The sequence below is a fragment of the Neopsephotus bourkii genome, unplaced genomic scaffold (assembly GCF_033783945.1).
Source record: "Neopsephotus bourkii isolate Nb327-2 ecotype Australia unplaced genomic scaffold, CSIRO-AGI_Nbou_v1 NB_1792, whole genome shotgun sequence".
Lineage (NCBI taxonomy): Eukaryota > Metazoa > Chordata > Aves > Psittaciformes > Psittacidae > Neopsephotus > Neopsephotus bourkii.
In genome coordinates this window covers 3,222,984-3,239,512 of record NW_026902266.1, presented here as the reverse complement: position 1 = coordinate 3,239,512, position 16,529 = coordinate 3,222,984, and the positions used below count along the sequence as shown (strand labels likewise).

At 42.0% G+C, this 16,529-nt stretch overlaps 1 protein-coding gene across 7 annotated transcripts in view; it reads right to left on the bottom strand.

The window, feature by feature from the left end:
* SMOC1 (SPARC related modular calcium binding 1) overlaps positions 1-16,529 on the bottom strand; it is a 136,830-nt gene that overhangs the window by 94,501 nt on the left and 25,800 nt on the right. Inside the window, exon 1 of one of the 7 annotated variants that reach the window (XM_061380310.1) lies at positions 11,812-12,099. The exons of the other annotated variants lie outside the window; for them this stretch is intronic. The gene's annotated coding sequence lies outside the window, so the exon portion shown is untranslated. Of the gene's footprint in view, positions 1-11,811; positions 12,100-16,529 lie in introns of those variants that run through there. 7 annotated transcript variants of the gene reach the window in all.

Here is a 16,529-nt window from a genome sequence, read left to right as displayed (position 1 = left end):
TGGTTTATAGAGACCTGGACTAGACTATAAAAACACTGTAAAGCTGGACCAGATTTTTGCCCAGTTCTTGTCAGGGGTTGGGCTATCACAAGCGAGGTTGGAATTGCTCTGGCTAAAGTAATGTCTTTCTGTAGCCCCTGAGGTGCAAAGATCACCAGTGACACTAAACATACAGCAAAAAGCAGCAAGCTGAAGATGCTGAAGCTTCCTCCAAGCATGTGATGTCAGAGACCTTGAAAGACTTGCAAGACTTTTCAGCTGTCTGTATAAACAGGCTTTAAAAGCAGTGCTGCTCAACAGTACAGTATGGTGCACATACAGCCATTAAGTATCCAGTTAAACACAGAAGCCATTCTGGTTCAGAAGGAATGCATGCATCTGCCATGTATCACAACTCTGAGGGCCCGAGGTACTGGCATGAATTTTTTTGTGCAAATTCCTTGTGTCAGAAGGGAGTTGCACGGACAGGAGTCATCCAGAGGCGCACTGAAAAAGCGAGACTCTTGGTTCCCAGCATCAAACCACATTACAGACTTAATGAAAACTCCGCTTCTAGCATGAAAACTCACCTAAGAGTCCTACAGCCTGTACAAAATACTTATTAGAAAGGGGGCCTTGCAGGCCTGCTTCCAGAAAGGGAATCTCTGAAGAACAGAAAGTCCTTCTCAAGGCTGACAAACAAACTAAACCTATGGCTATGGAATAGCTTTCTCCCAGCACCTCCTCACAAAGAGATGGGGAAGAACAGCTGTGTATTGATTAATTATGAGGGCCTGAGGAAACATGCAGAGCACCCCAATGAAGTCTATGAAGTTCTTGCCTGCCCAAATTAAGCCAAGATCCATGTTATAAGGAAAAAAAAATATATTAAAAAATCAAAGTCTTTTCAGCATTTGTAATTTGGAGTACAGTAGGGAGCCCACACAGCATGTTAGGTGCTTTCCAGACACTGAAGTTGCCACACCTGCCTTGCCAAAAAAGTTTATGGTTTACCTAGTTGCACAAGATGGTTCTTGTTTTAGTTTGGCTAGATTATAATTGTAAAAAGTCTGCATTAATTTCCAGAAGGATCCAGGATCATGCCTGTCTGATCAGGGTTCTTCTCATGTGATCAGATAGCACTGCCAGAAAAGCCGTATCTCTTGGAGATACTACTGAAGGGCTTTAAAAACTTCCTCTTATCGTAGGACACCTTCTCCACTATCTCAGAGCCCTTGTCTTCACATTGGTGGCTTTCAGGTAGTAAACTGGTGGTTCTTTGTCCTGCTTCTAGCTGGTAAATGTTCATGCTACAGAAGTGATATCAACACAGACCATCCAGAGACATTTAACATACTGGCCATTTTGAGTGTCCATCCCCACCCACCCAGCACAGAGTTTTCTTTCTAGCATTTTGCCTGAGAGCACGATAACTGCCTGCCTTTGTAAGCAGCCTCAGCCACATGAAGAACACTGTACAAATGCTGAAATATGTGTCTGCCCATCAGGACAAGCGCTCCAGTCTATCATTTTAACAGCTTGGACTACAATTCATAAGTTACTTGCTCTCAGTCCCTTATTCCCTTCAAGCAAGCAGGCACTGCTTTTCCAAGGAGCACGGCCCTTTTCCAAAAGGGCACCTTGGTCACTGGAGGAGATGTTGCTAAGCAGTGTCCACAGGGTGTCCTGATGCCTGGCTACTCCCTAGGCACAGCCGGGGCTGTAACATGATTCTCTGGTCCTTTCAGGGGAAGCATAGCAAGATAGAATATTCCGTCTTCAACACCAAATGTCCTATCATGACCCTTGAAAGCTCAAATCAAAGCCTAACAGCTATCCTAACAGCTTCAGGACACCCATACAAACAGACTTCACAAACAACAGAACCAATGCTCACAGAGCAGTGCTTAGTGCTGTACACACACAGACATGCAACATGTACAGATCTGGACCCACAGAAAAAGCAACCCTTCAAACACGTGCAAGCACCAGCAGGTTTCCAAGCATCATTTAGAAAGAAGAGGTAAATAAGTATCTTAGCTCTGAGATTTCTCAAAGCCTCTTCTTGATACCTGTGTTCCCATTTGTTTCAGAGCAGAACACATCCAAAACAAATGGGACTGGAGATGGTGTCACTCACTGGCTTATCAGTTCTTTTCTCTCCTCCCTTTTCCTCCATGACAGAAGAACTTTTAAAAGCAAACCTAAAAACAAAATAAAAAAAACACACACAAACCCAACCCACAAACACAAAACCCCACAAAAACAAACCTACAAAACACCAAAACAAACAAAAAACCTACAATAACTAGCAAAACAATGTATTTTCCAAGACAATGCTAAAACTAATCAGATTGCAAATGGGATCCCTTCAATGCAGACTCAAGTATTAAAATAAGTACAAGTAACTAGACAAGACTATTTGTGTTTCTGTAGCATTTGCTTACATTAAGGGAGATCTCACATCTACACCAGTCAGTTTGTGTCCCTTAGAGCTCCCAGTTCAATGTAGCTCTTAGAGCATCTTTTTATGTCAAATGTTGTATCTGTACATAAACCTCCTCCTTTAGCAAATACATTTACACAGGTGCTTGCAGAAACCACTTCCCAAACTGCTTTCTGCTTCTTCAGACTTGAAAAGAAAAAGGAAAGATAAGAGGTCAGAATGAAGTTAACTTTGCCAACAAAGCATATCTGTTCTTTTTCTCCACACCTCAACACCACTGCTGACAAACAACAAACACTGATTAAAGGGTTTTTAATGCCTGTGAAGGAAAGCAGACTCCCTGCAGCTGCACAGCAGCTGGGAACACTTGTGTTATTTAGCAGAGAAAGGTCTGACCCCACAAGTGAAAATGAGCTTGGTGGTCACTCATTCTATTCACCATCTGGGTACATTATAAGCACAAACAGAACAGCACAGCTCTTTGTGATGAAGGGAACAAGAAATGACCAAGGCATTGCAGTACCAGGGTAATATGCTTTAGCAAGGCTTCAAGGGAAAGAGGGAGCAAGGGACAAGAACATGGGAAAATTGAAGTCTATTGAGAAACAAAACAAGAAGACAAGAATCCTCTACAGATCAAAAGGAGGTGCCTCTGCTGTTTAGCAGCTTGGCCTCTGATTAATAATGCAGGCTCCTGCCTAACAAAAGTGAGGTTTTTGATTTTAGGATTAGAGATGGAAAGAGCAGCATGTGCAATGCCTTACTCCTCCTGTTTTGGCTGACTTCAGGTTAGAAGACCCTTACAGTGTATCTTTGGATAAAAGCAGTTGAGCTAGGTAGGTTCATATGGCACAGATCACCCACCCATTAGTCTAAGCACCAAGACTGGCCTTGCTAAGTACAAACAAGCAAATCCTTTCCAGGGAGAATTCCCCAGGAAAACCATACAATTTCATACATTAGAGGAGGCTATAAACTTCTGGGTGTTTTTATTGTTCTTGGAAAGCATCATTTCACATTTCCCAGTTTTAACCTCATAGATTTATGCCTTGGTTTCAGGCTCCAAACTGGTGCAACCAGCCATACTGGAAGCAGAGCTGGAGTCAAGTCCCAGTTTTAATCACGGCTGGACTCTCACCCCCATAGCAGGTTGCCTGAAGGGCACACGTACTTCAACCATGAGTTTGGGACTTCAGCCAAGCTTTCCGACATGGAACCAGAGGCCTAGCAAAGATGTCAAAGATGCCAAAGCTGCTGTTCTAAGCCACAGACCCAAAATGCTTGGCTTTTAGAAATACAAAGGGAAAATTTGAAAGCTTTAGGAACTCTGGCAGAGATGGGACTGTGCTTGCAGTCTTCCACGTACAGAAAGGTATCAGGCAGAGCCAACACAACCCACAGCAGCTGACCATGGTGTCCAGCCTCCGTCCTGAAAGTGCCGGTGCAGCCTCAGAACCTACCTAGCAATAAAAGGCTTCCAAAGTGAGCTTACTTGGAAGTTTGCCATGTGTTGGGGGGCTGGGAGAGATTAATTTATTTTAGTATTTCCTTTTTGGAAATGCTCACAAGTTTGTATGGTTTAAGCATATTTTTTTAAACCAAAGTTTCTCGAAGTCCTGGACCTTAACAAGTTCCAATCCTTGTGTGGGCACTTCCCCCAGACAGAGGGACTTACGAGAAGGATATTGTAATACTTTTATTCCTTGAGTCATCCCACCTGCAAAGTGAAGAGTCTAGCCTAAGTTAAAGCACCACTTCTGTTTCAACCCCAGGCCCCCAGCTGTGCAAACAAGAACGGGTTCAAAGCACTGTGCTTGAGGATGATGAAGGCTAGGCAAACATATGGGATCATGCCACAGAGCAGGCAAACTCTAGATGTATTTGTACGAATTGAATTCAAGACAGTTTCCTGCCCTTACAGGCTAGAAATCTCATTTTTCTACAGTGATTCTCCCTTCCCCCCACCATCCTGCCTCAATCTTTGCTTTGTGTGAGCTACTGCAATGAAGGAGAGCAATTAGGTATTGAACTTCATCTGCTAGATTACTTCCAGCCAGGAAATTACACTTTGGTTTTCTTCATAAACTGATCCCCCAACATGATGCAGCAGCTGTGCTCTGCTTTTAGAAGGTGAGGTACTAGATCCAAAGAGGTTGCCTAATGACGTATTTGAAGAGCCACCTACAACAAATGGTTCAGGAAAAAAGCTTAGAGTCTGCCCTCATCCCAAAGAAGCTCTACTGGGTTTTTCTGTTGCTGTTTTTTTGTTTAACATTAAAAAGTCATTGCGGTCAAGGAATGAACTTTTAAAATTATATCTCATTTTGCTTTTGGGTGCAAATTTATGCCAGTGCTTAATTAACTATGGTTGATTTATGGTAAGGAACATGCCAGGGACATCAAGGACAAGAAGTTAGCTTCAGGTTTAAAAATAATCCCTTCTTATACAGAAATTTTATCCACGTGCCTGTATCACTTTTATAAAAAATTACTTTGATTATTTAAACATCAAGTTCATTTAAGCATCTCATAAGTTGTACCACAGATCAGTATACCTATCAACCGAAGACAGGAGGAAACCAAAACTCTAGAACACAGACCAGAAACTTCAGCTCAAGTCTCACATTTCTGACACACAACTTAAAACCCTTCTAGTAAGTTTGGCAATATTAAGGTAGAGGCTGATTTAATTCCTTTGAAATAACATTACTTCAGCTTCTGTCAAAGCTCACTCTTCTACTCAGATTATTCTTTCAGCCAAGATGACATGTAAGCCTAGAACTAACTTGAGATTAAATTTAATTTGTCAAACACATTGACAAAAAAAGGCCATGTTTAACTTGGACTATTTCTTCTCTTTAGCTTTGCTACTATACATGGTGAACCAAATAGAAAATCCAGATGTTTGCACAGTCAGGCAACGAACTTCTTGTCCCAGAGAAAGTGACAGCAAAACTTTCATTAGTATAAAAGCTGGAATCTTGTCTTTAGTAAATTGCCTTGTTTAACCTGATCCAGTCTTTCTGGTTTAGAGAGTCCTCTGCTTATTCAGTACAACTCAGAAAAACTTTAAACATTCTTCTGTGCAACTTATGCCGAGTAAGTCTTCTTTAAGTAACCATATCCCCTGCTTTAGTTTGTCATTATGATAATTGAGGCTGTTGTTCTCCCCTAGCAAATGTAGAAGGATTACAACTTCATGCTGTCACTAGAAGGTGAGAAGTCAGTTCTTCCATTGTAATGGGATATGATTTCTTCAAAACAAGTTCTCAGGAAAGCAGAAGGGTTGAAGTAACATCAGGTGGATACAGGACAGTATCTCAAGCAAAATTTTGGGAAGAGTGATCCCTATCCTAATGCAAATTCTATCATGTTGAATGCTTTAAACCATTGCACGTGGTCTCCATGATCTGGAACAAACCCTCTTGACCCTGATTCTCTTGAATCATGGAGGAGATTGAAGTACATGCTTTCTTACTCTCCAGTGTGTAAACCACTACAAGTCAGTTCCAGTGTCTGTAGACTTCTGTGCACTCATATGGGAAGTTTAGTCACATACAGAAGGTGACCATGAAAGAACACTTTCTTGAGCCTATTCTCCCCCTTGTACTACCTTTAGTAAGACTTGATGTGCACTCAGCTTAGGAAAGCTTCTTCCCCAATTACAAAAGCTTGGAGTACTGTGGACAGAATGTGCACGTTGTGGGGCTATCAGTTCTGAGCTTTTGAAGTATTGGAAGATGGAAGTCTACCTAATTAGATTCAGATGTGTACTCAACAATAATCTTCCTCTCCACATATATTTAGTTCCTTCCCAATAATTCCACTAGAACCTTTATGAGCCTATCACTGCTCAAGAGTGACAGCACTTGAGCTGTAAGACCCTTCCCTTGGATTTGTCTCAAAATTTCCACTATTAAGAGTTTGCCAGCATTACAGTAGTATCTTGCTATGCTGTAATGAAGAGCACATTTCCTCGTTTCAAAGGTCAGAAAAGTCTTGATATCAAATAAACTTCTCACATGAGTCTTTGCTATGTGATGTGGGGATAACACATTAATTGCAAGCATGTCTGATTATAACCAAGTTTTGCTAAAGCAAAGATTATTCTTAAACGGATAATCTATTTGATAAAGTAAAAATCCTCTGCTGAGTTTCAATCAGGAGCCTGACAGCTATAAAGGGCTACTGTTTAAATTCAAAGCCCTTAAAATTTGGCTTCATCTCCTGACATCAACTCAGCCAGACCCCACCTCTCTTAAGTACCCTCTCATGCTGTCTTTTCTGTCATGAACTCAGAGTACTTTGCCCTTTCCTTCCACACTACTATTGGTGAAGAGTAGAGCACATACTTAAAAGTGGAGCGTTCAAGTCAGATGATAAACTTTCTAAACATCCCAAACTGGCAAGATAAAACCCACATTTTCTTCTCCCATTACTCATTCTCCCCAATAAGTATATTTTGTACATGCCAAAGACTGCCCACCACAAAAAAAATGGATATCAAGTATTACCAAAGATGACTTTGAAACCTCTAAACACTATCTCCTAGGCGAGTACCATCAATTCCCTTTAGCATGTACACAAGGCACACTATGTGCACACACACAGCAAAACAGATACAACTGAGTTTACATCAGGCTACATGCTCTTTCTCCACTGTCTAGCTTACACTACAGCCACTGTGTCATTTCAGTCAGTCATATATATTAGACAATATTATTGTAAACAAGGCAGATGCATGAAGAGGACTAGCATCTCTGGAACCTCTCTGCTAGGAGGTCATCACATGAGGAGACATAATGATTAAACATGGCTTACAAACACAGTTTAGCAGCCATATCTTTAAAGTTGAGCACACACGGAAATACAGCTGTACAAAGACACTCCTTAAATCACAAATGTTTTGTTCTTGTAGATCTTTCAGGATGGAATATGCCACCCATTAAAATTGTATATACCTCTACAAGCTTCAGTCCTTCTTCAATCAGTTCTTCTAAAACACTGAAAGAGGCATTCAAATTGAAGCTGGCATCCAGCCGTCATTATGGTGGTTGTTACTGCTGCCAACAACAGAACCAAGAAGCAGGTATTAGAAATAGCTGAGCTCATTAGTTCAAAACCCAGCAAGGGCTGGCTGCCCATCAGTAGAGGTGTACTAACAATGCCAAGACTGAAATTCCATTGCACAGGAGGGATATTAAAAAAGGAGACACTGAGAACATTAAAGAGTCCGTTTAACTATAGCCTTACCCCTGCGTGATCCAAAGACAATGATTAACCAAAGATAACTCTCAGGGGCAGATGACTGCATCAGGGGCAACTTCCCATTTCATTTGACTCTACATGTACTTCAGTGTTGAAGTTTCTGATTCACTATATTACTACTTCTGTCTGGGGACGTAACTATCTTGACATGTCTCCAATAGGTCTACCTTACCATTCCAAATAGCACTAGAGGAGGTTGCCTGCTCAACCAAGCCCAGGTGAGGGGCACAAAGATGATCAGAGAGCTGGAGCACCTTTCCTAGGAGGAAAGGCTGAGACAGGTTGGGTTGTTCAGCCTGGAGAAGACAAGGATCCAGGGAGACCTTACAGCAGCCTTCCAGTGCCTAAAAGGCGCCTACAGGAATTCTGGAGAGGGACTTTTTTTACAAGGACATGAAGTAACAGGACAAGGGGGGAAAGCTTTAAGTTGAAAGAGGGTAGATTTAGATTAGACATTAGGAAGGAGCTCTTTACTGTTAGGGTGGTGAGACACTGAGTGTTCAAGGCCAGGTTGGACAGGGCTTTGAACAACCTGTTCTAGTAGAAGGTGTCCCTGCTCATGACAGGGAGGCTGGAACTGGATGATCTTTTAGATCTCCTCCAACCCAAACCATTCTCTGATAGTAATCTATTACCCTTCTAAAGGGTCAAAGACAGTGAAACTGAGAGGGGATTAAAAAAAGACAAGAATTTCACCTTGTTCATACACAATATGAATACATACAAAATGAACATGAGCCAGCAGTGTACACTCACAGCCCAGAAAGGCAACCACATCCAGAGCTGCATCAAAAGAAGCGTGACCAGCAGGTTGAAGGAGGTGATTCTGCCCCTTTATTCTGCTCTCGTGAGACCTCACTTGGAGTATTGTGTGCAGTTCTGGTGTCCTCAACAGAAAAAGGACATGGAACTGTTGAAACAAGTCCAGAGGAGGGCCACAAGGATGATCAGGGGACTGGAGCACCTCCCATATGAAGACAGGCTGAGAAAGTTGGGACTGTTCAGCCTGGAGAAGGCTGCGTGGAGACCTCATAGCAGCCTTCCAGTATCTGAAGGGGGAGCTGTAGGGATGCTGGGAGGGACTCTTCATTAGGGACTGTAGTGATAGGACAAGGGGTAATGCTTAAAATTTAAACGGGGGAACTTTAGATTGGATACAAGGAAGAAGTTCTTTACTGTAAGGGTGGTGAGGCACTGAAATGAGTAGCCCAGGGAGGTTGTGAATGCTCCATCCCTGGTGGTGCTCAAGGCTGGGTTGGATCGAGCCTTGGGTGATATGGTTTAGTGAGAGGTGCCCTGCCCTTGGCAGGGGGGTTGGAGCTAGATGATCTTAAGGTCCTTTCCAACCCTAACTATTCTATGATTCTATAATATCAAAATAATATCATGCTCCCCTATTAAATACACAGCAGCTCATGTTGGCAATATCTTGAAAGCAGCAGCTTTCTTCATTTATGTCTAACACATTACTCCAGCATTCTTAAGGAGAAAGTGTTTTTTCTTAGTATTTTCGAGGTTGTGCTGTCCCTGGACTTCTTGCCTATGGATTAAGAGGCAACAAGGACACATTCTCATCAGCAGAAGTACTAACTGTTCAGTTAACAGGTACACTGCAGTAGTGATGACCACCTACCATGTGGTAGGTATTTGACATCATGTATGTATTTGACATCAAGGTCACATTTGCCTGACCTGCAGGCAGGTAGTTTCAGGGATTCAACTTTATACAAGTCAAATGATAATATTTAAAGACACTATTTAGAAATCTAAATTCTCGGTTCAGCAGGCCAGCAGGGACTCTTCAGAATAGTCCTCCAGTAGAGTGCTTTTGTTATCATAAGGATCCGAGGCTTGGCTTCTTAACACTCACTGCTCTGAGTGCCAAACCTACCTTGGTGGATTCTGAAGTGACCCAAGGAGACACATTAATTCTAAGGCAAGGTTTCAATTCAGAACCTGCGCCAGACGGGAATTTGGAGCAAGTGGGAAAGAACTGGGAAAGGATATACAAAACAGAGCTGAAACTCCTGTCAAAAGTCAGAAAAAAATAAACTTTTCCCCCTAACTACCTATGGGAAAGAGTCATTATTTCATTACTTTGTTCTGCAGTTCTATTTGCACTGTATTTTACAGTGTTTACAATCATTCTCATATTTCTACTTGTAATTAAACCAAATGCTTCCCTCAGCTTTGTAGGGGTAGCAACTCACAGATTTTAGCCCTTTGTATGAATTAAGTGTTGGACAATGCTTCCTCAGACTGTCAGGTAGGAGCAGAGAAACTTTTCCCACTACTAAAGTCTTTTTGGATCACAAATGGAAGAACCTGCTGTGCACAGAAGATTCAGGATATGAACTTCAGTTCTGCTGGTATGAAACTAACACTTTGCTCCCTGCTTCCACCTCAAAAAAAAAAAAAAAGTCACTTAATAGGATTATCTAAATATGATAAAACCTTTCCATAAGAGACAAGATGCATGTACTGTTTGCTTTAGGAATTGGAAGAGCTACAGAGAAATAGCTCTGAGAAAAAGGGAACTGCTGGTGTGAGGTAAGAATGAAGGCTCTTTGGTAGCTGTACCATGGTTAGCTTTAATGCCATCACCTGCTGTCAGTGACATAAAACATTCAGGAAAGTGTTACTGTACACACTGAAGAGTAAATCCATTTTCCAATTTCTGCAGACAGGATTCCTTTACTGTAGTTACTTGCGTCTTTCTGCAAAGTTGCAGTAGCAACCCCATCTGATAGTTGCTGAAATTGAAAGGAAAAAAAAAACAAAACCAAACAGGTCAAGCATCACCATAGCACTGCTATTTACTGCAGTCAAACTATGCAACACTACTCCAAACTAGCAAGTTGTTAGCATGCAAGGTTTTCTAGCCTATTCAAGTAGAGTTCACGTGCCTTCCACTAGCTTGGGAGTAACATGTTGCATTTTACCGCTACAGCTGAACTATCCAGCAATATTACTGTTACACTAGCATGAAAATCTGTTTACATAGGTCAGGAATATTTTCCATACTGAAGTGTGAGACATGGTTTGTGTGCTGTTCCCAGCAGAACCCTTCCCACTGAGATCTACAAGGAATTACAGAAAAATTATTTTGGGAAAGACCTTTAAGATCGAGTCCAACCATTACCTGAGTACTGCTAATGTCCCTAAGCACCACATCTACACATCTTTTGAACACCTCCAGGGATGGTGACTCAACCACTTCCCTGGACAGCCTGTTCCAATGCTTGACAGCATTTTCTTGAAAAACCTTTTTCTCATATCCAGTCTAAACCTCCACTGGTACAACCTGATGCCATTTTTCCTTGTCCTATTACTTGTTATCTGGGAGAAGAGACCAACACCCCCTCACTACAGCCTCCTTTCAGGTAGCTGTAGAGAGCACTAAGGTCCCCTCTGAGCCTCCTTTTCTCCAGGCTAAACAACTCCAGTCCCTTCAGCTGCTTCTCATAAGACCTGTGCCCCAGACCCTTCACCAGCTTCATTGCCATTCTTCGGACGCACTCCAGCACCTCAATGTCTGTCTTGTAGGGAGGGGCAACATCACTAAGCTGTCTGGGTTGCTGCTACGAGGTCTGCAGTTTTTAACATACAGAAGGGGAAGCAAGGGCAGGGGTGTCTTCAAAAGAAGAAGCATTTACAGGTATCTTGATACTGCCCCAGCTTGTTGGCATGAGTTTCCCCAGCAAGATACAAAATTCCTTTCCCATCAAAGCACTTGCCTTCCCCCACCATGTTATACATATATTTAATCCCCACATCTAAGCAGAAAGATGTTAGAGACTGATCTTCATGCAGGCTGTTCACTCTCTCAGGTTGACAGCTTTTTCACAACATGCTGTATTATAGAACTATTTATTTTAGTGTGTTTACTTTCAACTTGCAGAAAGGGTGATTCCCTGAATTACCTACTACACTGAACTATTTTTCCCACTTTGATGATGACCTGCAGAATACTCATGCTGATTCCTTGTTGCCAAAGGCAGACATGCTTTATTTTCTGTGGAAGTAAGCGTTAGAGCATTTCCAGTTAAAAACATAGAATCATAGAACGGCTAGGGCTGGAAAAGACTTTAAGATCATCTAGTTCTACAGTACTTCACCTTAAACACAAGTGAAGTTAACTGTCACTGTCACCAAGACTTTTGCAGGTAAAAGCCATCCAAGCCAGTGAGGTATCTTTATGCAGGAGCCATTTGGTCCAGGACTGACAGACTGCCATACAAATAGCCACTTCTAGTCTAAATTCACACAGGACTCCTCAGGTTAACTTTCTTCCAGTTGCACTCACAGAGATTCTGGAAGCGCTCAGCTAGCTTTGTGCTGCAATTTGTATGTGTCTCTCCAGTGGAAGCCAAAAAACTTAAAAATAAATTAAAATCTAACATACTTATTGGTCTGAAGGGAGCAGGGTATCAGTTAATATAAGCAAATATGAGACCTTTGCACAATAAATCTTTGACACAGATAATTGGCATTATTATTTCAGTCTCTCATCTTCCTTTTCAGGGCATGTTATTGAGAAAGCTGTGGCAAAACAGCAGTGGCTTTATCTGGATTCCTCAGATTTTCTGGATCTCTTTCCGTCTGGTCTCAGACCTGGCGTCAGTACAAACACATACTCGGGCTCACTGGTCAGACTTCTCACAGGGGACAAAGACCAAATGGACATTTTTAGATGACAGATTCAAAGCAGGCTGTGATACCAGCTTCCACATGCAGGTTTTTGTGACTGCTTCAGACTGAAAAGAGTAAGTAGTACTCATACCAGTGCACATCTGGGACAGCACACCGAGCTTCTGCACAGGGTTAAGCAGTTTTCCTTTCTTCATACCTTCTATAGCCTAAGAGGCTACTGAGACTCGTCTTGTCTGGAGGAATTTGCTTCTCTGACCCTAGTGATTAAGGTTTCTCTTCTCACTGAAGGATATTGCCCACCTTTCCATCAGCCTATAAGATGAGCCCAGGAAGACACAGCACCAGTGGGAAGGATCAGAAGAAGCAGGACTTGCTTTATCATTGAATAGCACAACTGAAGGGTAGACTGCTTATGTGATATTATACTGCTTAAGGGGATAGCAGGCAAGCTAATGCACTGGCAGGGAACAAGGGAGATAAAGTATCACTAACCACTTCTCAACCACCTGCAGCTACCCATTCAGGAGTTACAGCATACATTTCTCCTCAGCCATACAAGAAGACAATAGCAAATCACACTCCCTCACACTGCTCATACGTAAGCCTCAGGATGGTTCTAGTCTCTATAGTCATAAAGTGATGCTGACCCCAGCTGAGGTTTGTTTGAAAATAGGTAGATAGATAGCATGAATGAAGGCCTAGACTGTGGTGGCAGGCATCTATCCCCAAAAGAGCAGCTCAGTGCCATCTAAAATTAATAAGTAATAGCAGCACCCAGGGCAAACAGCTCTCAGTGCGCTTCTGGCTAAGAAGCCTGTTCTGAAGCAGAAAAGATGCTTCATTTCTCCAGTCCACTTTGCTCAGCTACCTCTTCAAGCTGGGAAGTTATCCCAGGCATTAGCTGTCTAAGCAAACACTGAGAAGTCCTAGTTTCACCAAAACCAACCAAACAAACAAACAACTTGATGCACCGAATTACGTATCATCCTGCTCTTACAAGCTTTTTGGTCCATATCAAGGAAAACTGGATATAACAAGAGATAACTGGAGGGGGAATCAAGTTTAAGAAATGCATGGAAATTCAGCCTTACAAATAAGAGAGGGGGGAGTTAGAAAAACACCCACAAAAACAATAACCTGATTTTATACTGTTTGATAGGACTTCAGGCAGATACTAGCCAGTATAGGCAAACTGTGACCCAAGAGGAAATATCTGTTTTAAGAAATTGGGCTGACAGTCACATTAAAACTGGTTTTGTAGGTTTGTAAGAAAAGGCCATGTACCTGGACTAGCTGTAAGATTTCATGGACCTCTGAAATTAACACTGTGGCCACCAGTGAAGATTCCAGCCTAATTCAGTCTGGATCACCTTGCTTAGCCTTTTCAATCCCAATTTTGCCATGATCGTTTGCTCCACACATTTCTCCAGTCAAGTCTCCTTGTAACCAGACAACCCCAGTTTCTCACTGTCTTTGTTCCTTTCTAATTCCAGTCCTCTTAAGATTCAGAGGGGTCCTGCACATTTAATCAGCTCTCTTCCAGTACCTAATTGGAGAATACTGAAACCTTTGAGAAAACATTAAAGCCAAGAACAGTCATCTCCAGTCCTCCCAGCTGAAGTCTGCCAGCTCTGGCACACAGGAAGACCACTCCTGTAACTGACTTTAAAAGACTTCTTTTCTTTAGCAATTATATTAATCTTAAATATTGTTACCAGCTCACACGCAAGGCATCTTCTTCCCAGGTTTATTCGCATGCCAGGCTGCTGGTTCATTCTCATCCCTCATCACTGCTCTAGCTCCTCCTCTCCCATTCTCAATCAGTCCAGCCTTCTAGGTCTTTTCTCTCTTCCTAGTAACAGTTACAGACCCATGTGACTTCATTAACCAATTTCCTATTCATAATTGAAGTAGAAAGAAGTAGTTATCAACCAGACCCTCAAAAACATTAATTATACTTAGCTTTATCCCCCTGAGTATATACTCAGCTCTAATCCAGCTCTATCACTGGCTACTACTTCAGTTCCTAAGCCTCTGTTACTGGTTACAGCTCACACACCAGCACATTCCTTTGTTTACACAGGGCCTTTGACTCCAAACACAGAGAAATAGTCAATTCAGTGTTGCCCTGGTTTTGATCCATCAAGCCAGAAGAGTTTTAAATCCTGAAAGCAGATTTTACACACCTTAGTTTTCAGTGACAGAGCAAGATGATCATAGATATTCTAGAAGCACCACACTATGTTATACTTGGATATCAAGACAGTGCACAGTGGTATAAAACAAAAGCACAGTAGGAAAGGGCAAGAAAATAATGCAAATTTAAATTTTCCATAAGAAAATACAAACCATCTGAAAACAGTATCAAGTTGTCTTGCAGAGAATCCATCTCTGGATTCAGCTACTTTCCCCCTGAGTACACACAGCCTACTAAGAGCACGGGTATGTTAGGGCTCTCTCAGGAAGAGGACACACTGCAGTTCCCAAGTCTGGCTGTGAAGTATCTGCCAAGGAGCTTCCTTCTTCCCTCTCTCTCCACCACAGGAATTTTCTCATTTGTAAGCAGAACTGAACACAAACTTCTTAGAAAAGTTTGCAGGGCAATTTAGTCATCTCTAGGTAAAGGGAGGGAACGTTTCAGTAGGTAAAACCAGAGCCAGAATCTGAACACCTGTGAACAGGGTTTAAGGGACGGAAGATCTGAAGTTTGCAAGCAAAGAGGTTGACAGCAGTATTTGGCTCCAGTACACAGACTGATATCCCTGCCTACGTCATCATTCTCCGTGTTCATACAAAGAAGTGGATTCTGTTACAGAGTACAAGGACTGCCTTGGAGCAAAGATATTCAGCTGAGGACTGTTCTTAAAATGGAGTCACCTAAAGCCCTCTAAATCAGGTGAACTTCAGGTTTCCTATCAATGGACTACTACTATGTGGTAACTTAAATGAGAAAGCCTTGAAGCAGGACATGCATATATCCTTGAGTATGGAAAGAAGTTTCTTCAGAAGAGCCAAAATGCAAGTATGGATCCTTAAAAACCCACTACTGAACGAACTGCTAAAGAGCAGGAAACAGAGAGCCTAGTCTCCCAGAATCACAGCTTGCCATGTTCTAATGACACTTGCCCAAACATCTTATTGGTCAGTTTTCTGAACTGCCAAGCTCTGAAGCTGGCTAAATATTTATAAAAGAGGCTCAGCCTGGACTGGGAAGAGATGAAGCCAAGGTATGGAAACAGCACCCTCACAGAAACTCAGTATAGTGTAAATTTAGAGATGAGATTTTACTTTTTTTAAGATGGTTGTCTTACTATTGCCTTCCCAAGGAAATTCAAGGGCCTGAAGATTCTATGAAATGATGGCAGCTCCGATTTTGACACTTCTATGCAGGAAGTAGATACTGTCCAGTACTTCTGTCAACTCAAACAGGCAGAAACAGTGTGCCTTCTCCAGAGCTGCACCCTGAAAGGGAAAGTATCCAAAAGAATTTTTTTTTAGCTCAAACTCAGGATATTACATTTATAGGAGGATGCATAAAGCCTTTGCAACATTTTGCAGGCTAGATTATATTGTTTAACAGGTAACAATTAACCCAAATTCACTGGTCAAATTCATTACGTATATATTAACTATATAGAGAAACAAAAAAAACAAACACAACAAACCACCAAGTCACTCTTACTAGCCAATGCTAGTTTTCCTTATCATTTTTCTACTTAAACAGAAGTCATTTTTGACAGCAGAAGCAGCCCAGTACAAGCATTACTTTCAGCTAAAATTCTTTCCACACAATACTAAATAGTTGAGGCAGAAGACAATAGTTACCAGTTTGGAGTAGCTCTACCCCTGCCAGTGGTGCCACACGACAGATTCACACGTAAGATGACACTGGAACTGCTTATCTTCATTTCAGTACTTGTTAGTCAGGACTCCCCAAAAAAGGGGAGTCAAAATCCATAGCAACAGCTACTCCTAGCCCAGCAACGCATAGCTAGGGACCTGCCTAACAGGTTCACTCTAGCTAACTTCTTGACTTCTGTTTGTTACCTTGTCCTGGGCATCTCACTCCATTTTCTACTTCAAATCATTCCCCCCCGCCCCCAGCATAACTTTTCTTTTTTTTATAAAGTTTGCCACTTTTAGACTTACATCAGTCTTCCTTCTCCTCCTAAGAAGCATGAGC